The sequence below is a fragment of the Tarenaya hassleriana genome, unplaced genomic scaffold (genome assembly GCF_000463585.1).
Source record: "Tarenaya hassleriana unplaced genomic scaffold, ASM46358v1 Cleome213, whole genome shotgun sequence".
Taxonomy (NCBI): Eukaryota; Viridiplantae; Streptophyta; class Magnoliopsida; order Brassicales; family Cleomaceae; genus Tarenaya; species Tarenaya hassleriana.
Genome location: NW_010965478.1, coordinates 114917 through 139613, shown reverse-complemented (window position 1 = coordinate 139613; position 24697 = coordinate 114917). Strand labels below are relative to the sequence as shown.

Genomic DNA, 24697 nt, shown 5'->3' with positions numbered 1-24697 from the left:
CGGATCCAGCAAATTTGCATCTTATTTCTCATAACTTCTTATCAGACCTCATCGTAGTATACCTAAAACGAGCCATAGCTGCACCCTTTCGAACATATTCTTGCGCTGCTTCCTTATCGTCAGACTCATGACCAACTGTTATATTTAATCCATCACTGAAAGTGAACACAGAATCATAAAACAAAGAGTCCTCCACAATCTGAAGCTCCAAATCATCACCATTATCATTATCACCACTATCATCATCATCATCATCATCATCATGACAATCAACGCACTCTTTCACCATAACTTCTCTAAGTCCACTTGAATGTTCACTATCAGAAAGATGTATAACTTCTGGCACATTATTACTCCCAACTTTACTCTTAAAATTTGGGCTCAACATAAAACAATCGTCATAGTCTACAACACCTCGTTTCCCATTTCCTCCAACAACACTACCATCCGCAGGAATTATAGCCTCTTCTTCAACGTTTTCTTCAGCATCAGTTTTCATACGTAACTCTCCTATCTCCACATAAAGCATACCTCGCAATCCATTTATTTTATCCAACAAATAAATATGAACGTGCTTGTCATTCCATACGTAAGTCGGCTTTCTGTTCTCCTTGACATTTGGCAAATAACTTAACCTGATCTCCGTTTTATCTTTCTCCACCTTCATCTCAGCACATAACTCTCGAACAAGGTCCACTGTAGGTTACCTCACAGGGGGGCAAAAGAACAGCAATCTTTGATTTTCCATGAACTTTTCTTCCCATTCATATTCTCCGTTTTTATTCAATATCCATCTACCATCATACTGAAAGTATACAATTGTCGATCTCTCATCTTGCCCGTCCATCGTAGCTGTAGAAAGCACAAATACAAAATACATATCAATTCAACTATTCTGGACTATGTGACCATGTGACCATATGAATATAATACCATGTGACCATGTGACCATGTGACCATTATTACCATTCTGGCTATTCTGGACCATGTGACCATGTCACATTGTGACCATGTGAATTCCTCACCCTGTAACCATTTTTACCAATCCTACTATTATGAATCATGTGACCATGTGACCATGCGGCCATGGTACCATGTGACCATGTGAACATAGTCTCATGTGACCATGTTATTATAGTACCATGTGACCATGTAAACATAGTACCATGTGACCATGTGACCATAGTCCCATGTGACTATTGTAATATAGTACCATGTGACCATGTAAACATAGTACCATGTGACCATGTGAAAATAGTACCATATCATTCTTGAAACATATGCCAACCGTTATGCTAATGAGCCGTGACTAACGTCACCATGTCACTTTGTGATCGTGTGACCGTGTGGCCATCTCACCAACTCCTCTCTACTGTGACCCGACATTTGTGTTTAGTGATACTCTAGAAACAACATCTAAAATCCAGATCCGACCCGGATCTATGACTATACTATACTACAAAAGATAAAACTTCAAAACTGTCAACAATTAGAAGAAAAAAGGTAGAAAAAACATCACTGTTCATCATATAAACACCGACAACCATCAATGTGGGTAGAAACGAATAAGATTTTCACATTTTCTTATCTAATTTCAACTTCTTCAACAATTTCCCACTGATTTTGCTTTGATTTCTACCGATTTTGGAGAAAAAATCGCAAGATTGAGATGAGAGAGAAAGTGTAGGAGAGAGAGAGCTCAATGTCGATGAGGGAGAGAGAGACAGGAGAGACACACCGGAAAGAGAGAGGAGAGAGACCCGTTTACCCTAATTTTTGGGGATATTTTTTTAATAAAAAATTAAATACAAAAGGGTATTTTGGTCATTATTTATAGAAGAGGGTATATTAGATGTTGGAATTTTTTTTTAAGGGGAGGGTATGAGTGGAAGTTGATGTAGCACATTGAGTGCAAAACGGAAGTTGCCCCTATCTAATATGGCAGTAAAGTTGATGTAACAACCCACAATTCAAAACAAATATTAAAAAAGAAAAAAAAAAGAGAAAACACATTTCCGTGTTTTCCTCACCCACTCTCCTACCCCATCTCACATCACTCTCTCACGTTATCTTCTTCCCCGCTTATTCTTCTTTTCTTCCTCTTCCTTGGTCGTTCATTTTCTTCTATCATTGCTTCCTCTCCCTCGCTCGCTATTCTCCAATAGAAACTCCAGATAATCCGCTCCTGTAAGTCCCCTAACTTGATGCCAATGGAAAAATGATCAAGAAACAGTAAGCTCAGTCTCTCGTGTCTTTTGTTTTCTTCATATCTTTAATTTTTGTAATTTTATTCTTCATAGAATTATCATTTTTCTCACCTAAAAAGTTATATAGAGGTCATCATGAACAAGTTTTGGATATAGGGTAATAATTTGAATCAACCACAAAAGCTCAAGGAAGCATAGAAACACTCGGGTGAGTGAATCGAGTTCAATTCGAATATTCAGTTTTCATTGATTTTTGGTGATTTCCAACATGTTTGCATTAAATTAATATTTGATTTATATTATGGAATGAATTTTGTGAATTTTAGGTTTTAACATGTTGAATTTTGATGTGTTTTGAATGTTTTTATGAAATCACAAGATTCTTATCGGACCGAATTAATTTCGGTTTGAAACGAGTTGAGAACTGAAATATGAAGAATGTGAAAATAAATAAACAATAATAATAATTTCGAAATAATAATAATATTAATTAAGAATGATAATAATACTAATAATAATAATAATAATTACCATAATAATAATAATATCGAAATAATAGTAATATTAATAATAATGATAACAATATTAATAACCATAATAATAATAATAATAATAATAATAATAATAATAATCTTAGTAGAATAACACTTTTAAATTAATAATAGTATAATAATAATAATGATGATGATAATGATGATAATAATATTAATAACGATAAGGATGATGATATAATAATAATAATAATATAATAATAATAATAATAATGATGATGATGATGATTATAATAATAATAATAATAATAATAATAATAATAATAATAATAATAATAATAATAATAATAATAATAATAATAATAATAATAATAATAATAATAATAATAATAAATCGGTCTGAATGGACCGTTCTTAATAATTCGGAACAAAACTAATCGAAATGCAATGAATCCGAACACGGTCAGGATCGGACCGGATATATTTCAGACCAAACCAAATCTAAAAGTAAGTGCGAAACTACGGGACAACCCGAGCTGGTAATCTGGGCAGACCGAAACCTAATTTGAACAAATTAAAGTTAAAATGGAAAAAAAAAGAGTTTGGGATGATCGTCCAAAGGCAAAAATGTTAATACTCAATTTGACTTCTACAGACCCAGAAGAGCTCTAGAAAGTTTCTACCCATCATCCAATCTGCTATCCACTACTCGCAGCCTGCAAGCATAACTTGAGGTGAGTGAATTCGAGTTTAATTCGGAAGTCTATTGACATGGGGTTTGGGTTTGGAGTGTCCCATGATTAAATGACGTATGATTCATACTTTGAGTGAAATAAGAATTTTTGGTGAATTACCCGTAGCAAATCATGTGTGTTTGTGCGAATTTGGTGGAAAAGATAAAATGTAATAATAAACCGAAAATACGGGTCAGACCAGACCCCACGTAGTCTGAACCCAAAAATGGATAACAGGTAAGCCTAAAAACCCCGGAATGAATCGAACTGGTTATCTGGACGGACTGGGACCAGATAAGTCAAACCGAAGGTACAACTCAGTAATTTAACTGGATAGACCGAAAAGAGATATATAAATGATTATAAGAAAATATATAAATGAATTCAAAAGATTACGTAAACGGAAATGCATGTATAGTAAATAAACTATATAAATGCATGTGACTGGGGTAGTTGGCATGGCATTAACGTTAATTCAAAAAGGGTTTGGATTAATGTTTAGTGCGTGATTGTAGAAACGGACGTTTGTGAACGATTGCACGATGTTTGCGAGATTGCGTCTCATCCATGTGCCATCCGATCCGGGTCGGATGTCACCCATACGGGATATGATTGTGATTGTGGCGATGATATAATCGCGCCAACGTCCGAACGATAGGACGGTTATGGGCATTCCGATGACTTGCGTAGATAGCCGATTGTAGTCGGTACTATTGCATGACGAGGAACATACGGTTCTTGGAACTGCGCCAACGTTTCCGTTAGCACGCCAAAGTTTCGGTTAGCAACGGAGCGGACCCCGGGATATGAGTATCCCGAGGATGAGGCATCACACATACCTGAGATTCGGGTAGATTGGGGTCTCCCGAGGAGGTGGTACGGACTTACTCTGCCAGGTTGGGCCCGAACCTGACAAGTAATTCCGCGGCGGATGGTCGGCAAGGGGGAGTTGCAGTGATTGGCTCTCTTGTTATAGTCGATGGCGTCGGTTGTAGCCGACGTCTGGTGAGCTCCGGTATTGAGAGGTGACATCAATGCCGGAGTAGGGTGACACGCCTAGTATCGAGAGGTGACATCGATGCTAGGGTGGGATGATGTTTTCGGGCGGAGAAAAATATATTTATGTCGGATCCGAGTGGTTGCGGAGTAGACGGATTCCGAGGAGAGAGGCGGTTGTGCTATGCACATGGGGAGTACATTACCTACGCATGGTGTGCGTAGAGACGATTTGACGGACTCTATCCTGCGACTTGTCGTACGGACTTGATTGTGATTGTTGATATGCTTATCATGGATTCCATGTTTTCGATTCCTGTTTATTAGAATATTAGTATATATATGTATTTGTTTTCCGTGGTTCCATGAGAATAGAACTCCGGGTTACGCCCGAGTTCACTCTCTAAGCAACCAGCTTAGGACGTTGTTATGCAATGTTTCAGGAATGAAGCACTGTTAGGAGATCGTGATGGATACGACGAGTGGACGACGTGTGGAGCTGACATAATTAGATTTTGTATATTTCTGTAGGAGGAAACGATGGTAGGGTTTTTCACAGATCTGTATTTCGGATTTTGACTAATACCTATTGTAGGTAGATAATTTTTATATATTATATATTTCCGCTGCAAAGATTCTAAATGAATCGCGATTTAAATTCCCGCGGATTTTTGGAATTGTGTTTTATTTTAGTTGTCCATGTGACACAACTCGTATTGCGGGATACAGGTTACGGGTGTCACAGTTGAAGACTATGGAGATGTATGTTAGTGAAACATTTTTGGTCCAATTCATCATTAACTCTCTGCCTGATGAGTTTGGTCAGTTCCAGGTGAATTACAACACACCATTAAAGAAAAATGGAACTTTCAGGAATTGAAAGCCATGCTGATATAGGAGGAAGAGAGATTAAAGAAGATGAAAGGACTCCAACAAATCAAAGGCCTCTAGCATCAGGATGTCGCCGTTGTTCGTCGCCATCACCGTCGCAGCTCAGAGAGAGAGAGAGAGAGAGAATCGGAGCTCGGGTTTAGCTGACCAGACCCGGGTCCGTTATCATACCAAACTGTGCCATCATCAAACAGTGAATTAAAAGCCCACATTTTCGTCCACATCGAATTATGCTTATAACTCTTCAATTTTAACAAAATTCTATTTATTTTATTTTATATGCAGATACTATTAAAATTATTTATTTTTTTGAAAATATTTTACTTTTTTTAAATGATTTAATTAATTTGAATTAAAAAAAATTGTAGTTTTGATGGTTGGGACCCATAGACCCATAGATCCATATTATAGATATACCGACAGGGTGGTTTGTCTCCGCCGACGAAATTGACTTAGCAGGTTTCGAGGGGCAACCATGAATCTTATGCCCAAAATTGCCACAACCTGAACAACGTGGAGGAGTCCACGCATATGAGGCCTTGATGATTATCACACCACCTTTCTCATCTTCGACCTCTACACACTCCGGTAAAGGAGAACCCAAGTTTACTTCTACCTTCACTCATGCTTCTCCTACACTTAGAGGATCTAACCGCATGCGTTCGGTGTGAAGCGGTTCACCAATTCCACAGGCTATGTAGCTAATCCCCGGAAGGGAATATAGTTCTGCCGGTATATCTGTAAGCTTCACCCATACAGGAGCAGAAGTGAGAGGCGGTTGACTAAACGAGCTTCGAGCAGACCATTCAACAACTGAGAACATCACATCGGCTACACGCCATATCCCTACTTCGACGACCCATTGTCTAGTAGCAAGATCGGAGATGTATAGCATACAAGAGGAGTCACTGATCCTACGAACATGAAACTTGGATTTGCGTCCCCAAATAGGATTCAAAGACTGGTAGATCTTAGAACCAGAAGGGGCGATCCCATAAAAGTGTGCCACTAGATATCCATCCCAGGTCTTAGATGCTTCGACAAGGATGGAGCTCTGAACTCGAATTCTCGGGTTACCTCCAGCAGAGAGCGTTGGAGTAGCTACTCTACTGAGGTTTCTAGATGAGGAACGGAGACGCTTGGCCCATGGGTACCGGCCAGATGGGAGAGCCGAGACATGTGTCTGCACCGCTGCAGCCGGAGGAGAGGTGGGGACCAACAGAGGACCATGGGAGATGGGGGAGGGCTTACCCAGTGGGGGAAAGTCCAGAGACATAAAGGGGGATGCCTGAAGATGGGGGAGGCCTGAAGATGGGGGAAGCCCGGATCATGCCTTTGAAAACGTGGAAGTTAAGCTGTCGCCGGAGGCAACGATTGTGGCGTGTCGAGGGGGTACGAGACTTACTCGGTGGTCATGAAGGTGAGGTCGCCGCCGCTCTCTGCCGTGCGTAGGTCTCCGGTGGACTTGGTGATGGTTCTCGACGTGGGCCAAAGCATGGTCGGAGGCAAGATCGAGATGCTGAAGCGCGTGATGAGGATTGTGATATCGTCCATGCGCGAGACGGATCGTTTGTCGATCGTCGCGTTCTCGTCGAGCTCGAAGAGGATGTTGCCGTTGCGGAGGATGACAGCGAGCGGTCGGATATCGGCGTGGCGGATCGTGGACGCGCTCTGCGGCGGCTCCGCTGGAGAAGGAATGAGCGTGAACGACGTGCTGAAGAAGGCGGCAAAGGTCATGGAAGATCGCCGGCACAAAAACCTCTCCTCGTCCATCCTCGTCATAACGGGCCGTCACAACGATGAGGGCCATTGGGCCTATCAGGCCCAACTCAAGAGAATCTCTCCCCTCTCTCGTGTCGTCCACGCGCTTAGAAGTCCCGGTACACACGATTTTGCTCTGGGCGTCGGCGCGTGGAACCATGCGCTTCCTGAGGACACTTTCGCCAGGTGTATTAAAGGTTTATTGAGCCTGTCCGTACAGGATCTCACACTAGACCTCGGGTTGGCTTCCGGGCCATATCGGGGAGAGATCACGTCCATTTACTCACTGTCGGGTCCCATATGGGTCCATACAACTGTTACTAGGATGGTTGATTTAGAGTAGATCCATATTGGGTCTATGGGTCTATGCGCAGTCTAAACATGTTTGGATGCACTTTAAGTATGTTTCGACGCACTCTAAACATGGTTGGATGCACTCTGAATGTGTTTGGACGCATTCAGAACGTGTTTTGACACACTGTAAACATGTTTCGACGCACTCTAAACATATTTCGACGCACTCTAAACATGTTTTGACGCACTCTAAAAATGTTTCGATCCAATCAAACAAACTGTAACGAATTGAAAAATGTGATATCGGGGAGAGATCACGTCCGTTTACTCACTGTCGGGACCCATATGGGTCCATACAACTGTTACTAGGATGGTTGATTTAGAGTAGATCCATATTGGGTCTATGGGTCTATGCGCAGTCTAAACATGTTTGGATGCACTTTAAGTATGTTTCGACGCACTCTAAACATGGTTGGATGCACTCTGAATGTGTTTGGACGCACTCTGAACGTGTTTTGACACACTGTAAACATGTTTCGACGCACTCTAAACATATTTCGACGCACTCTAAACATGTTTTGACGCACTCTAAAAATGTTTCGATCCAATCAAACAAACTGTAACGAATTGAAAAATGTGATATCGGGGAGAGATCACGTCCGTTTACTCACTGTCGGGACCCATATGGGTCCATACAACTGTTACTAGGATGGTTGATTTAGAGTAGATCCATATTGGGTCTATGGGTCTCTGCGTAGTCTAAACATGTTTGGATGCACTTTAAATATGTTTCGACGCACTCTAAACATGGTTGGATGCACTCTGAATGTGTTTGGACGCACTCTGAACGTGTTTTGACACACTGTAAACATGTTTCGATGCACTCTAAATATGTTTCGACGCACAAACTAATTTTTGTAGAATCAAATAAATCATTTCTACCCTGCTACACATGGTATTTCTTAAAACCTCTATAATTAACATTGTTACTCTCGTCCGCACATTATTGGATATGGTACGTATATGTGAATCAAGTCACAAGACCTAAGGAATAAGACCGATCCTAAGAGATAAGACCTATTTCTGGAGGGGGCTGATGTGAATCGGGCATAAGACCGATCCTAAGAGGACCTAAACCTAGGTATTTTTCAAGGCTCCGATTCATCCCTGTACCCCCTACCCAGAAGCTTGTCAGGAGCCGCTCTTTGTCCATGCCTCTTGCACCGGCGATCACTCTCCACCCTCCTACGATATCCTACGTTGTCACAATATCAATCCTTTAATCATGCCGGAAAGCACCAAACCTTTTTTTTATCCTGGAGACAAAACAACCAAAACAAAGCTCTTTGTAGTTACTTAAAATGGCAACAACTTTGCCTAAAACACCACCAAAAATTAGTTTTGCATTCCAATACACTTGTATAGAAACTACCACCCAGAAATCAATCTCCCGTACAGGGTAATGTTGATGATGAATATTAGAATATAAAGACAAGACTTATCTACATACGTAAGAGGACAATCCCCAATCCTACAAATGTTCTACATGTCTTCAGGAATTTCGGAGCGGTGAAGTTCCGGAACGAACCAAAAACATTATACTGAGATGCTGAATAAGATCGTGTAGTGTCCGTTTTAGTTTATTGAGATATTTATTGAGATAATAATTACCCCATGGAATAATTACCTCCATACACATGCCCATGAATTTCTATTTCCTCTGTCACTACGTGTATTGTCCATTGAGATGCTGAATAAGAAAGTGTATTGTCCGTTTTTGGTTTTAATTTGTTAATAAATTACAATTATGGATTTCAATGTAACGTCTGTTTTTTATATAGTAGAGTTAACATTTTTACTTTTTTTAATTGTAATAATATATTAATATTTTTCCTTTTTCCCTAGATAACAAATAAATTTTAAATATAAGTGTCATAAAATAAAAATATCAATAATATATCAAACTAAAATCAAAATAGATTTATGTAAAAATTAGTGTTAATCTAATCATATATAATATAAATGGGTAGAAAGTAGTTATAATAATAATCTAGAATTTGTTTAATAGATTTGAAAATATGTTTTTAATATAGACGTGTTTTCTTAGTAGACCAATCAAATGCTTTTTACAACATTATTGGAACATGCCTTTGAAAACGTGGAAGTTAAGTTGTCGCCGGATAACTTAACGGAACTTCATGTTTGCACATGTAATATGGATCTATGGGTTAGAATATTCATGCCCATACCTTGGATCTATGGGTCCAATTGCTCATGCAAGGCGTCTCCGTTCCTCAATGAATGTGGCGATGGTATCAGATTCCACCTCTCAATAAACGTAGTAACACTCACTGAATCCACATTGTAAAGGCTGGTTCATTCACTACCAATGTCAGGAAACAACTATCGTATCCTTAACCATGACTAAATTCAATCACGAATGGCATTAGCTAGAGATTCATATTACAGCCGCAAGAAGCGAGAAAATGCTATTCTTCACAACATAAACTCCCACTTGCAGCATCAACATCCTTCCCCATTTTGTGAAGAATGATAAAGAAAACTCCAGATCCCTAGAATTTCTTGTAATCTCATTGTGATGACATTTTCAGTGAAACCCAGTTTCCTGTTACCAATCAGAAGATGGATAATCCTTAAAAAAACTCACCTTTCCTAAACGCCCATTATAGGGTTAGAGAATCGCAAGTCCAGATTCGAAACTGAAGCTCCAAGCCCAAGACACTAATCCAGATTTTAAGCGAAACTCTAACTTCAACCAAAACCTAACCTAACAAATGGAAGTTTGTCACGCACTGAAACATCAAGAACAAGACTCTAGGCATGATTCAAACAAAATTTTGCAGGAAAATTGAAGGAAAACTTTACCTCAGAACCGCGAAAGACGGCTTCCGACCAATGTAGAATATCTCACCAAAACCAAAGAACATATAATCCGATAAATTTACTATGCAACTCTGACAAGAAAAAGATCTTTTTCTTGCTTCGCAGTCGCCGATAGCTAAAGTATAGGCTTTCAGTCCAGAGACTGAATTCTTCTCTTCGAACTCAGTGGCGAAGTCGAATCGAAGAAAAGATAAAATTAAGGGGAAAATGGGGAGAAATTTCTTAATGTTTGGGCTTATAGTGAGGCCCAACTATTTTATCTAATTACAGTTAGACCCATAATAAAACTTAAATTATGTTTTCTTCCGATTATTTCCTTGTCTAGCTCTAGAGGTGGAGTGTCCCTTTCGGTTCGGTATTCATCCGTGAAATAATATATTCTTTTCTCTAATAATTATTATCTGTTCGATTTAACTCGGTTTTACTATATTAATACCAAATAAGAATCAAAATTTGATATTTTAAATATAAATTCTTACATAATTATTATAATTCGACTTTTTGTTTGGTATTAAACGGATTCGATTCGGTATTTATCGGTTTGATTAGAAATGATTTATTTGATTCTACAAAAATTATACTAAATTGCGCGTTACAGTTGTCTTGTGACTTGATTCACATTTTTCAAATTGTTAAACAGGGTGGCCCGGGTTGGCTTCCGGGCCATATCGGGGAGAGATCACATCCGTTTACTCACTGTCACGGCCCATATGGGTCCATACAACTGTTACTAGGATGGTTGATTTAGAGTAGATCCATATTGGGTCTATGGGTCTATGCGCAGTCTAAACATGTTTGGATGCACTTTAAGTATGTTTCGACGCACTCTAAACATGGTTGGATGCACTCTGAATGTGTTTGGACGCATTCAGAACGTGTTTTGACACACTGTAAACATGTTTCGACGCACTCTAAACATGTTTTGACGCACTCTAAAAATGTTTCGATACACTCTAAACGTGTTTGGACGCACTCTAAACGTATTTGGATGCACTCTAAACGTGTTTGGACAACTCCCGTCTTTGGAAAAGTAACCGTAGAAACATTTTCTACGTCGGCGTGTGTGGCAACATCCTTTTTTGATAACATCATCAACACCGTTCTGAATGTGCCAGGGACAAGTAAAGACAACATCAACTCGAGGAAGGACTTGAAAGATATATGCAAGAGAAAATAGTTGGAGTTGACACGTGATGGTCACGCACCTGTGCCGATATTCAGACTCACAAGACCAGGTAAAACGGTCTTGTTTAAATGGTTAAAAGAAGAGGTTAAATTCCCTGATGGATATGCATCCAAATTGGCGCGATGTGTTGATACTAATTCATTAAAGCTTATGGGAATGAAGAGTCATGATTGCCATATATTCATGCAAAGACTCATTCCTATTGCATTTGCGGAGCTATTGAAACCCAATGTCGACGGAGCATTATGCGGTATCAGCACATTCTTTCGAGATATATGTGCAAGATCTCTGAGAAGAAGTAACCTAGAGGTTTTGAAAGGCAACATTCCTGAGATACTTTGCGCATTGGAAAAGGTATTTCCACCTTCATTTTTTGATGTGATGGAACATTTACCTATTCATTTACCAGATGAAGCGATATACGGTGGTCCAGTACAGTTTAGATGGATGTATCCATTTGAGCGATTTTTTTTCCATCTGAAGAAGAAGGCAAAAAACAAAGCAGCAGTGGAAGGATCTATCGTCAAACAGTATTTGTTAGAGGAGATCTCCTATTTTGAATCTCATATTCAGACGAAGAAAAGGAGGGCTATCAACGAAGACGATAGAAGTTATGTCTACCAATATGATTCATGTTTCGGTCATATTCCCGATAGTTTTCAACCTACTGGACGACTCGGAGGCAAATCTGAAGAATATTGGCTAACTGTACAAGAGTACAATACAATCACATCGCCACATATATACTGTTGAGTCATATCGATTTAATTTTTATGCGCAGATTCGGTAGTCCCACACCGTAGGATTGGGTCCCACACCGTGTTGCATGTGAAATATGGATCTATGGGTCCAATTTTTAACTCTCCATAGCACCACTCCTTTGTGTATATTTTTATAAACTTTTCATTATACTTATGATAGTGTATTATGATTGATCTTGCGATTATGAGCGCAACATGACTATATATATATATAGTTAATTAATTTCTGAGATCGTCTAATTTAGAATATCTCATCTCATAGATTTAGGGTTTCGTTGAAGCCGACATAGAATTTAGAAACGCATTTGGTTGTTGTCCACACTCAATCCTGGCTGAATTTGTACTAATTTGGAGATGCATTCTGTGCAGCTGATATGAACATATATATGTATATATCTTGAATATATATATATATAACCCTCGATAAGTTCCCCCCTTCCCCCCTTTTTTTTGGTTAAAGGTACGATATTCACTTGCCTATGTATACACAAATGTATACAGTCATGGTTTCGAGTTTCTGACTTATGACACTATAAGAAGTGAACAATAGATAAAGGGTCTTGTTCATAAGATTGATTTGTTTGGTATGGCAGGTGAGAGGTTTAAGCTCTAATTGTTATAAAGTTCGATAGAAATGTCAAATTTCCAACCATTAGTATAGTTGAAGAGTATTTTTACATAGTTCACTTAGAAAAAAATCCAAGAAATGTGGTCGGAATAGACATGTTTATCCGCTGTTGACATATTGCAAATTGCAATTGAACGAGAAAATAAAGGAATATTCTCGATTTTCTTTGCATTTTCACAAATGGATATTAATATTCACTACCCATATATAAGAGATATTGTTCTAACAACCATCCTAGTAACAGTTGTATATTAGTATTCAAATTGCCCAAATTGCAATTGAAAAACAGACCTAAGGAATAAGACCGATCCTAAGAGGACCTAAACCTAGGTATTTTTCAAGGCTCTGATTCATCCCTGTACCCCCTACCCAGAAGCTCGTCAGGAGCCGCTCTTTGTCCATGCCTCTCGCACCGGCGATCACTCTCCACCCTCCTACGATATCCTACGTTGTCACAATATCAATCCTTTAATCATGCCGGAAAGCACCAAACCTTTTTTTTTTATCCTGGAGACAAAACAACCAAAAGAAAGCTCTTTGTAGTTACTTAAAATGGCAACAACTTTGCCTAAAACACCACCGAAAATTAGTTTTGCATTCCAATACACTTGTATAGAAACTACCACCCAGAAATCAATCTCCCGTACGAGGTAATGTTGATGCTGAATATTAGAATACAAAGACAAGACTTACCTACATACGTAAGAGGACAATCCCCAATCCTACAAATGTTCTACATGTCTCCAGGAATTTCAGAGCGGTGAAGTTCCGGAGCGAACCAAAAACATTATACTGAGATGCTGAATAAGATCGTGTAGTGTCCGTTTTAGTTTATTGAGATATTTATTGAAATAATAATTACCCCATGGAATAATTACCTCCATACACATGCCCATGAATTTCTATTTCCTCTGTCACTACTACGTGTATTGTCCATTGAGATGCTGAATAAGAAAGTGTATTGTCCGTTTTTGGTTTTAATTTGTTAATAAATTACAATTATGGATTTCAATGTAACGTCTGTTTTTTATATAGTAGAGTTAACATTTTTACTGTTTTTTAATTGTAATAATATATTAATATTTTTCCTTTTTCCCTAGATAACAAATAACTTTTAAATATAAGTGTCATATGTAAAAATTAGTGTTAATCTAATCATATATAATATAAATTCGTCTCATTTTGAAATTAATTAACATTGTTTTTCAATGGATATTAGTATTAATTGCCCATATATAAGAGATACTATTTAGGATCGTTCAATTGCAATTTGGGCAGTGAGAAAGCTATAGGCTCTCGTCGAGCTCGAAGAGGATATTGATCTAGGGCTAAATCACTCTTCAAATCCTACGGTTCACGGCAGGAAGATCTTGTATACCCATTTAGAGCCTATAGCTTTCTCACTGCCCAAATTACAGATATACCGACAGATGACCATTAAAGTTTTAATGCCTCCAAATTGTTATCTCTATATAATTAACATTGTTACTCTCGTCCGCACATTATTGGATATGGTACGGTCTATGATGAGTCAGACTGATCTTCCAAAGTCTTTCTGGGGTTACACCTTAGAAACTGTTGCTTTCATACTGAACAGGAGGCTGATGAAAACGGTTCAGAATACACCATATGAGATATGGACTGGGAAACGTCCCAGTCCCTTTCCAGTGGCTACCGAAGGGGAGAATCTTCAAGCCCAACAGCGTTACCAACTATGCTGGGTGAATTAATCGGATACCCATTAGGATTGTTGAAACTCGCAAAACCCATGGGACCACCGGTTGGGACCGGTTTAAATTGCTGGATCCCATACTTTATGCCATTTCCGCCAAGATGAGAACTGCCTCCAAACAGTAAACGTGTTCGGTGTCAGGCGCAGCAGCAATTTAAAACAGAGGGGGCGCTAGTAACACTTGTAACCCCAAATTGGCAAACATGAGAATTATAAAATTTTCATAATCCATTTATTTATTTGAGAAAAAAATAGAATTATATAGAGATAAGACCTATTTCTGGAGGGGGCTGATGTGAATCGGGCATGTGATGTGAATCGGGCATCTTTGTCCATGCCTCTCGCACCGGCGATCACTCTCCACCCTCCTATGATATCCTACGTTGTCACAATATCAATCCATTAATCATGCCGGAAAGCACCAAACCTTTTTTTTTATCCTGGAGACAAAACAACCAAAACAAAGCTCTTTGTAGTTACTTAAAATGGCAACAACTTTGCCTAAAACACCACCGAAAATTAGTTTTGCATTCCAATACACTTGTATAGAAACTACCACCCAGAAATCAATCTCTCGTACGGGGTAATGTTGATGCTGAATATTAGAATATAAAGACAAGACTTACCTACATACGTAAGAGGACAATCCCCAATCCTACAAATGTTCTACATGTTTCCAGGAATTTCGGAGATCAGAGAAAACGGGCGGGCCGCCTGACGAAATTGACTTAACGTGTTAATCAACTATGAGTATCTGCAATATTAAAACTATGATTTTAGCTATATCACTCTTCAAATCCAGGGTCCACTCTAAATCAACCATCCTAGTAACAGTTGTATAGACCCATAGATCCATATTACAGATATACCGACAGGGTGGTGACTGAACATTCTCCACCAACACTTCTCTCTCTTCCCCGGCGTACATGTCACCGAGTCGGATCGACCCGGATCCGAGCCAAGCTAGTCGACCCGACAGTGAGTAAACGGACGTGATCTCTCCCCGATATGGCCCGGAAGCCAACCCGAGGTCTAGTGTGAGATCTTGTACGGACAGGCTCAATAAACCTTTAATACACCTGGCGAAAGTGTCCTCAGAAAGCGCATGGTTCCACGCGCCGATGCTGCAGAGAAAATCGTGTGTACCGGGACTTCTAAGCGCGTGGACGACACGACGAGAGGGGAGAGATTCTCGTTGAGTTGGGCCTGATAGGCCCAATGGCCCTCATCGCTGTGTCGGCCCGTTATGACGAGGATGGACGAGGAGAGGTTTTTGTGCCGGTATTCTTCCATGACCTTTGCCGCCTTCTTCAGCACGTCGTTCACGCTCATTCCTTCTCCGGCGGAGCTGCCGTAGAGCGCGTCCACGATCCGCCACGCCAATATCTGACCGCTCGCTGTTATCCTCTGCAGCGGCAACATCCTCTTCGAGCTCGCGAGAATGCGACGATCGACAAACGATCCGTCTCGCGCAGGGACGATATCACAATCCTCATCGCGCGCTTCAGCATCTCGATCTTGCCTCCGACCATGCTTTGGCCCACGTCGAGAACCGTCACCAAGTCCACCGGAGACCTACGCGCGGCAGAGAGCGGCGGCGACCTCACCTTCATGACCACCAAGTAAGTCTCGTACCCCCACGACACCGCCACGATCGGTGTCTCCGGCGACAACTTAACTTCCACGTTTTCAAAGGCATGATCCGGGCCTCCCCCATCTTCAGGCCTCCCCCTTTACGTCTCTGGACTTTCCCCCACTGGGTAAGCCCTCCCCCATCTCCCATGGTCCTCTGTTGGTCCCCACCTCTCCTCCGGCTGCAGCGGTGCAGACACATGTCTCGGCTCTCCCATCTGGCCGGTACCCATGGGCCATGCATCTCCGTTCCTCATCTAGAAACCTCAGTAGAGTAGCTACTCCAACGCTCTCTACTGGAGGTAACCCGAGAATTCGAGTTCCGAGCTCCATCCTTGTCGAAGCATCTAAGACCTGGGATGGATATCTGGTGGCACACTTTTATGGGATCGCCCCTTCTGGTTCTAAGATCTACCAGTCTTTGAATCCTATTTGGGGACGCAAATCCAAGTTTCATGTTCGTAGGATCAGTGACTCCTCTTGTATGCTATACATCTCCGATCTTGCTACTAGACAATGGGTCGTCGAAGTAGGGATATGGCGTGTAGCCGATGTGATGTTCTCAGTTGTTGAATGGTCTGCTCGAAGCTCGTTTAGTCAACCGCCTCTCACTTCTGCTTCTGTATGGGTGAAGCTTACAGATATACCGGCAGAACTATATTCCCTTCCGGGGATTAGCTACATAGCCTGTGGAATCGGTGAACCGCTTCACACTGAACGCATGCGGTTAGATCCTCTAAGTGTAGGAGAAGCACGAGTGAAGGTAGAAGTAAACTTGGGTTCTCCTTTACCGGAGTGTGTAGAGGTCGAAGATGAGAAAGGTGGTGTGATAATCATCAAGGCCTCATATGCGTGGACTCCTCCACGTTGTTCAGGTTGTGGCAATTTTGGGCATAAGATTCATGGTTGCCCCTCAAAGCCTGCTAAGTCAATTTCGTCGGCGGAGACAAACCACCCTGTCGGTATATCGGTAATATGGATCTATGGGCGACTGAACATTCGTTTTCAAACCACCCTGTCGGTTCACGGCAGGAAGATCTTGTTTAGACTGCGCATAGACCCATAGACCCAATATGGATCTACTCTAAATCAACCATTCCAGTAACAGTTGTATGGACCCATATGAGATGAACCCATATGATCTTACATAGATCCATATTACATTGTATGGACCCATATGGGTCCCGGCGGAGACAAATCATGTTTACTAGGATGGTTGATCTATGGGTCCAACGCGTGGCAACACGTTGTTAGAACAATATCTCTTATATATGGGCAGTGAATACTAATATCCATTTGTGAAAATGCAAAGAAAATCGAGAATATTCCTTTATTTTCTCGTTCAATTGCAATTTGCAATATGTCAACAGCGGATAAACATGTCTATTCCGACCACATTTCTTGGATTTTTTTCTAAGTGGACTATGTAAAAATAGTCTTCAACTATACTAATGGTTGGAAATTTGACATTTCTATCGAACTTTATAACAATTAGTTTGTGGTTGTGGTAGGGCATTATACTATCGAACTTTATATAACAAATAATTATATTTAATGAATAATGAGAAGTACAATAATCTAGGGAGAATGCTGATAAAAATCTTGAATTTAAATTTATTTAGATAATTAATATCTAAATTTTAATTTTGTTCTCAAAATATATAAATTCTTAAAAAAAACAAATTACGATGTAAACTATTGACAAAATACTGAAAGCACCTAAATCAATATTTTTGATGAAAAATCTAAATTAACGAACATTATCATAAGTAAGTATTAATAACTTCTACCCAACAGGGCGAGTGGTTGAACGATGAGTGCAAAACACTCAGAGGTCAGCGGTTCGATTCCTGGTTGGGGAGAAATATAATTTCTGGTCCTAAATGGTTCCATATATAAAGACTGGTCCCGGGCTTAGGGTGGATGTAGTCGGGCCGAAGGTCCGGGTAACCATCCTGGTTACCAAACCCAACTCTTGCCTCCCCTACACCTACGGGAAACTTCATGTTTAAAAGACAGAAGGTAGATCCATGTAACTCGAGTGTGATCATCAACGATAGTTAGAAAATATCTGTGTTCATCCACAGTAGGTACAAAATAAGGTCCCCAAGTATCTAAGTGTAATAAAGCAAAAGGCTCAGAAGTAATATGTCCATGGGAAACAAAAGACAACCGACGTTGTTTGGCTAGAGGACAGATTGTGCAATCTGTTGAAGCCTTTGTTGTCGGAAGAAATGGAGGGAACTCTGAGTTAAGAGGGGCCTGAACTTTAAAGCTGGATGGGTGTCCTAAGCGGCGATGCCAGACATCTATATTTGTAGTTGGAAGAGCTGTACAGATGGGTTGTGAAGCTGGAAGTGCAGAGGAAGACTGATGCACTTCGAGAATGTATAGGTTGTGTTTCTGGTCACCCTGTCCAATCGTCAAGTCCCGCATAGGGTCCTGAATGACGTACGAATGATGAGAGAAAGTGATAGTATAAGAAGAAGATCGTGTTAGAGCACTAACACTTAACAGATTAAAATGGAAAGATGGGACATAAAGAACAGAGGACAAAACAAGATCAGGAGAAAGGATTACAGTGTCAGACTGTGTAACCGGCAAAATAGTTCCATTTGGTAAGGTTAAGGTCGTGGTTGGGATAGTTTGAACCTCAGAAAATAGTCGTAAATCATAGCAAACGTGATTACTCGCTCCAGAATCTAGAATCCAGAAATGTGTAGGAATGGTCTTATCTGAGAAAAAAATAGAGAAGATAAAGTCTGGAGAAAGAGAGGTTACAGAGGTACCTGGCGAAGGGGTCGAGGGTGAAGCAGAGTCTGATTCCACGGAACCACAGCTTAGATCCTTGAGCTTCGTCTGAAATTGATCAAAGAGAGCCTTGGTTTGTTCCAAGGTAAGAGCCGGGAGAACAGGGGAGGCCTGTAGATGAAGAACTACACCTATCAGATTCCACCTCTCAATAAACGTAGTAACACTCACTGAATCCACATTGTAAAGGCTGGTTCATTCACTACCAATGTCAGGAAACAACTATCATATCCTTAACCATGACTAAATTCAATCACGAATGGCATTAGCTAGAGATTCATATTACAGCCGCAAGAAGCGAGAAAATGCTATTCTTCACAACAGGAACTCCCACTTGCAGCATCAACATCCTTCACCATTTGGTGAAGAATGATAAAGAAAACTCCAGATCCCTAGAATTTCTTGTAATCTCATTGTGATGACATTTTCAGTGAAATCCAATTTCCTGTTACCAATCAGAAGATGGATAATCCTTAAAAAAACTCACCTTTCCTAAACGCCCATTATAGGGTTAGAGAATCGCAAGTCCAGATTCGAAACTGAAGCTCCAAGCCCAAGACACTAATCCAGATTTTAAGCGAAACTCTAACTTCAACCAAAACCTAACCTAACAAATGGAAGTTTGTCGCGCACTGAAACATCAAGAATAGGACTCTAGGCGTGATTCAAACAAAATTTTGCAGGAAAATTGAAGGAAAACTTTACCTCAGAACTGCGAAAGGCGGCTTCCGACCAATGTAGAATATCTCACCAAAACCAAAGAACATATAATCCGATAAATTTACTATGCAACTCTGACAAGAAAAAGATCTTTTTCTTGCTTCGCAGTCGCCGATAGCTAAAGTATAGGCTTCCGGTCCAGAGACTGAATTCTTCTCTTCGAACTCAGTGGCGAAGTCGAATCGAAGAAAAGATAAAATTAAGGGGAAAATGGGGAGAAATTTCTTAATGTTTGGGCTTATAGTGAGGCCCAACTATTTTATCTAATTACAGTTAGACCCATAATAAAACTTAAATTATGTTTTCTTCCGATTATTTCCTTGTCTAGCTCTAGAAGTGGAGTGTCCCTTTCGGTTCGGTATTCATCCGTGAAATAATATATTCTTTTCTCTAATAATTATTATATGTTCGATTTAACTCGGTTTTACTATATTAATACCAAATAAGAATCAAAATTTGATATTTTACATATAAATTCTTACATAATTTTTATAATTCGATATTTTGTTTGGTATTAAACGGATTCGATTCGGTATTTATCGGTTTGATTAGAAATGATTTATTTGATTCTACAAAAATTATACTAAATTATTGAGTTAACATTGTTACTCGATGGAGACAACTGTAATATGGATCTATGGTTACAAACGAGCTGATCCGACCCAATATTTTTAAGGTTCATTTGGAAACGAATCTAAAGAGTTAGTACATCATAACTCGCGGCTCGTCAAATTAGTCCGCTAGAATCATGAGATGATGTGTTTTTAAAAAAAATTATCGATTTTTTTATAATTTTATAGAAATTAATATTTATTTTAATTATTTATTGATTATATATGTATAATTGTTTTATAAACTTAAAGGTGATACTTAAATATTAAGCTTTGTATTAAAATATCATTTTACTTGACATTTTATATAAAATAAAAATGTGATATTTTGTCCAATCAAGCAAACTGTAACGAATTGAAAAATGTGATATTTTTTCCGATATGAACCGTATAAAATTCCAGAATGATATTATTAACCGAATTTTCTAGAACCGAACGAAATTTCAAAAACACCGAATCAAATCGAATATTATATAATAACGGATTGGTAACTATGTTGTAAAACCAAAAGAACCGAACCAAAACATTTCCCAACCAAACCTCAATCAAAATTTTGAAACGAAATTCGTTGAAAATCCGTTGGAATTTATTCAAAAAAAAGTTTCAACTAAATTCCGTTGGAAATTTTTCAATAAAAAAAACCCAACCGAAACCGTATGGAAATCCATTGAAAATTCCAACCGAAATTCGTTGAAAATTTGAACCAAAATCCGTTGAAGATTCTAACGGATATACGTTGAAAACGTCGTTGAAAATTTTCAACGGAATTTTTCAATTGAATCGGTTGGAATGTTCGTTGGAAATTTTCAATAAAATTTTTCAATGGATATCTGCTGGAAATTTTAACGGAAGTTATCGTTGAAATGCCATTGAAATCCGTTGAAAAATTTCCAACAGACGAATCCGTTGGGAATTGTATAATTTTTTGTAGTGTAGATGAGAAGTTTGGCTTTTTTAAAGTAAGTTGTCTATATTTTACTTTATAAATATTTTATTTTTATTACTTTTGATTTATATTAATTTTTTTCTTTTTTATATTGCACTACACTTTACTTTGTTGGTAAATAAGGATTAATTTCTACATATATGATATGATCTTTAAAGCATAATTTAAAGTTTTGATCATATTTGTAGAATTTTAAAATTATTATGTTGAATTTCTTTACGGTTACATCAGGTTCAAAACTTTTATTTTGTTGTCTAAAATTATTACGTTGGATTTCGTTATTTTTATACTATATGAATTACAAGTATTTATGAACCGTTACAAACCGTCTTTATTTCGATTCTTATTTGGTATTTATTTATTAGTACCGTACCATCACGAACCGAATAATACATGGTACTAATTTGATACAAATTTTATAATACTAAATAAACCGTTTCCGAACCAAATCCTGAAACACCCATCCCTAAACCATGGACGAAAATTATAAAATGGTCTAAGGCCCATTAAACTCAGAAATCTATATATATTAAAAGTTGTGTTTAAAGGATTGTGGTGAGGATACATCAACATCCACATCAATATCTATGTGGTATTTATTTTTAATTTTAATTTAAAAATGACTATAAGATTTCAATTGGCATAAAATGAAAAGTATAAAATTTTTAGGAGATAATCTGATTATAGATGAGTTTTTAAGATAAAAAATAATTATAAAATTTAAATTATCATAATATGTAAAGTACAAGGTTTTTTCGACATAATCTAAAAGTACAGAATTTTTTAGGATAAAAAATAAGTATAGGGTTTAAATTATCATAATATGCAAAGTACATGATTTTTTTTGGAGATAGTCTAAAAGTACATAGTTTTTTAGGATAAAAAAGTATAGGACTTAAATTGAGACAAAATAAAAATATAAAGTTTTTTTTGGCCATTTACCCTTATATTCTATATGAATATAAGGTCCGAAATTTAAAACGTTGTCCAAACACGTTTACACATTATTTTTAAGGTTCAACCATGAGCAATCCTATGAAGAACTTATTCTAATGTGAGCCGGGCCTGTAGACGAATGCTAATGTGAGCCAAATCCAAAAAGAAGTCAAGTATTTCTTATGCAAGAAGAGTGGACACATTAAGAAAGACTACAAGAAAATAAAGGAATGGTTCGAGAGTAATGGCCAACATAAAATTTTTGTTTGCTTTGAATCGAACATTATTGAAATACCTAATAGTACATGGTAGTTAGATTCTGGTGCAACAACTCATGTTTCTCATATCAAACATGGATTTCATATGATCTAACCCATAGATCCATATTACATATGTGTAAACATGAAGTTCGCAATTTGGGCAGTATCTTTTATATATGCTATCTAAGAAGCATATTTTAAAATGTGTGAGAACGAATGAGATCCTAAATTTAGGAGAGCGAAATAACGAATTTATTTGTTATTAAAATAATTCATATCTATTCATTGTGATAATTATAATTTGTATAAATTTTGTATCTAATTACACGTTTTGATATGATTTTTACTATTTTAAAAAATAAAAGATCGCAGTACTTCAAGAGATTGGATGACAACAAAACAAGTGTGGTCCCCACATATCCACGTGTCACTTGCTCCAACCCAGATAACAAATAATAATTATCAAATCAAATTTGATGAAAAATTGAATAATTATAATTTTTATAAAACCGAATCCGAATAGAACCGAACCAAATAAAAAAAGAACTAATAAAATCCTACCGAATCCGAATAAAATATAATTAAATTGAATAGAATCGGGTTTAATATAAAACTAAATGATTATAACTTTTTGAAAACCGAAATAACCGAACCGGGAAAACCGCCATCAAATAAGTTGATGACAAATGGGTTATGATGGTGGTCGGTCTGCCCCTTTGTTAAACTTAGAACACAAGACACGACCTCAATTGGTTGGGCCAATCAATCACAATGCATGATTGAGAGGCTGTAACATTTCCCACCTTTTGGTTATCTTTTAATTTGAGTTTCTGCGTTTTTTTTTATTATAAAAAACTATCATAATTTTGTTTTTTCAATGGTTTAAATTGTCTAGATTTGGGGTTATCATAAAAATAACATTTTATTTTATATTAAAATTAATTTAAGTTTAAAATTTTACGTAAATTTAAATATAATTATATATTATACAATCCAATTTGATTTTTTTTCATTAAAAACCAAACTTGCAATCTTGCAAGTAACCCATCAGGCACAATTCGTAATAGCCTAAGCAACGACAGGCAATGACCAACTCTTGTGAAATTGCAAGGTAGGCTACCGGTACCATGGATATATATTATTCATATTAAAATTTGAATATGGTTTTATTCGAATATATTATATATTATTGGGATAAATACAAAAATATTGCCCCAATCAAAATATTTTCCCATAGTACGTACCCAACGACCTATTAATGAAATAATACACCAAATTAAACATTCTGGTGCCCAAAAGGGGAAAAAAACTAGATAATCTCTCTATAAATACATCAAAACGGTAATAAATAACCGACATATACAATAATAATTAATAACAACGATAAATGTTAGCATAAAATGCTAGAATAATTTTGGATATACATAAATATTTCCAATCTTGTAATTTATATATTTGTTTTACCGCTGCCATGTAAAAAAGATTGTTAGTATATATGTCACTTTTATTTATTAATTACATTGTTTTCAAATATAAAATAGTAAATAAATCGATATGTACAACTAAAAGGGTATGCGTAGTATATCATTTAGGGTTTTATATATTTGATGCTTCTTTTTCACTAATAGTTATTAATTAACTTAGCCGTACATGAAATTAACTATTTAGGCGTAATTAATAGTATATAATGACGTAAAAAAATATTCAAACTTAATTATAAAAGTAATTACTATCTTTTACATGCCATTTGTGAACGATTCCTATCACATAATGAAATCAAATACATTATTAGCAATTAAAAGCTCAATATTTATTTAGAAACACGTCGTTTTTACCGTTTTCTGCATTTGGAAAAAATTCGTATTACTTTTAGTTGTCGGCAATTTATTTTCTTTTCCTAATAATGACAAGATAAATAACCACCAACAGAGGAAAAAACAAAAATAAAGATGGTAAAAAATAAAAAATATTTTTTGACGGAAACATTATTCAAATGTGAGATTTTAAGACCCAAATAGAATAACTTATCTATAAAAAAAAAATGTTAAATCAAGAATGAAATTCTGTGCTGGGAAAAGTTGTCAATTTGAGATATTCAAGTCCGGTACCGTTCAAGAATCAAACCGGTTTACTAAACCGACCGGTTAAGAGTAGAGTGAGGATCTCGATATGAACCGCAGAAGTGTCGGTGGCTGA

At 37.7% G+C, this 24697-nt stretch overlaps 2 long non-coding RNA genes across 6 annotated transcripts; one reads left to right on the top strand and one right to left on the bottom strand.

Moving 5' to 3' along the window:
* Positions 1 to 1997: 1997 nt before the first annotated feature.
* On the top strand, positions 1998 to 11975 carry LOC104814735. Of its 5 annotated transcripts, none has more exons than XR_771967.1 (5): positions 1998 to 2232; positions 2364 to 2415; positions 3354 to 3432; positions 11394 to 11513; positions 11874 to 11975. It is a non-coding gene; the product is annotated as an uncharacterized LOC104814735 (long non-coding RNA). The 5 variants fall into 5 exon arrangements; XR_771966.1 differs by having other exon boundaries at positions 11394 to 11773; XR_771965.2 differs by having other exon boundaries at positions 2001 to 2232; positions 11394 to 11975.
* On the bottom strand, positions 9345 to 20073 carry LOC104814736. Its single transcript, XR_771970.2, has 3 exons — positions 19315 to 20073; positions 19174 to 19230; positions 9345 to 9700 (listed from the first exon to the last, which is right to left on the bottom strand). It is a non-coding gene; the product is annotated as an uncharacterized LOC104814736 (long non-coding RNA).
* Between the last annotated feature and the right edge of the window lie 4624 nt (positions 20074 to 24697).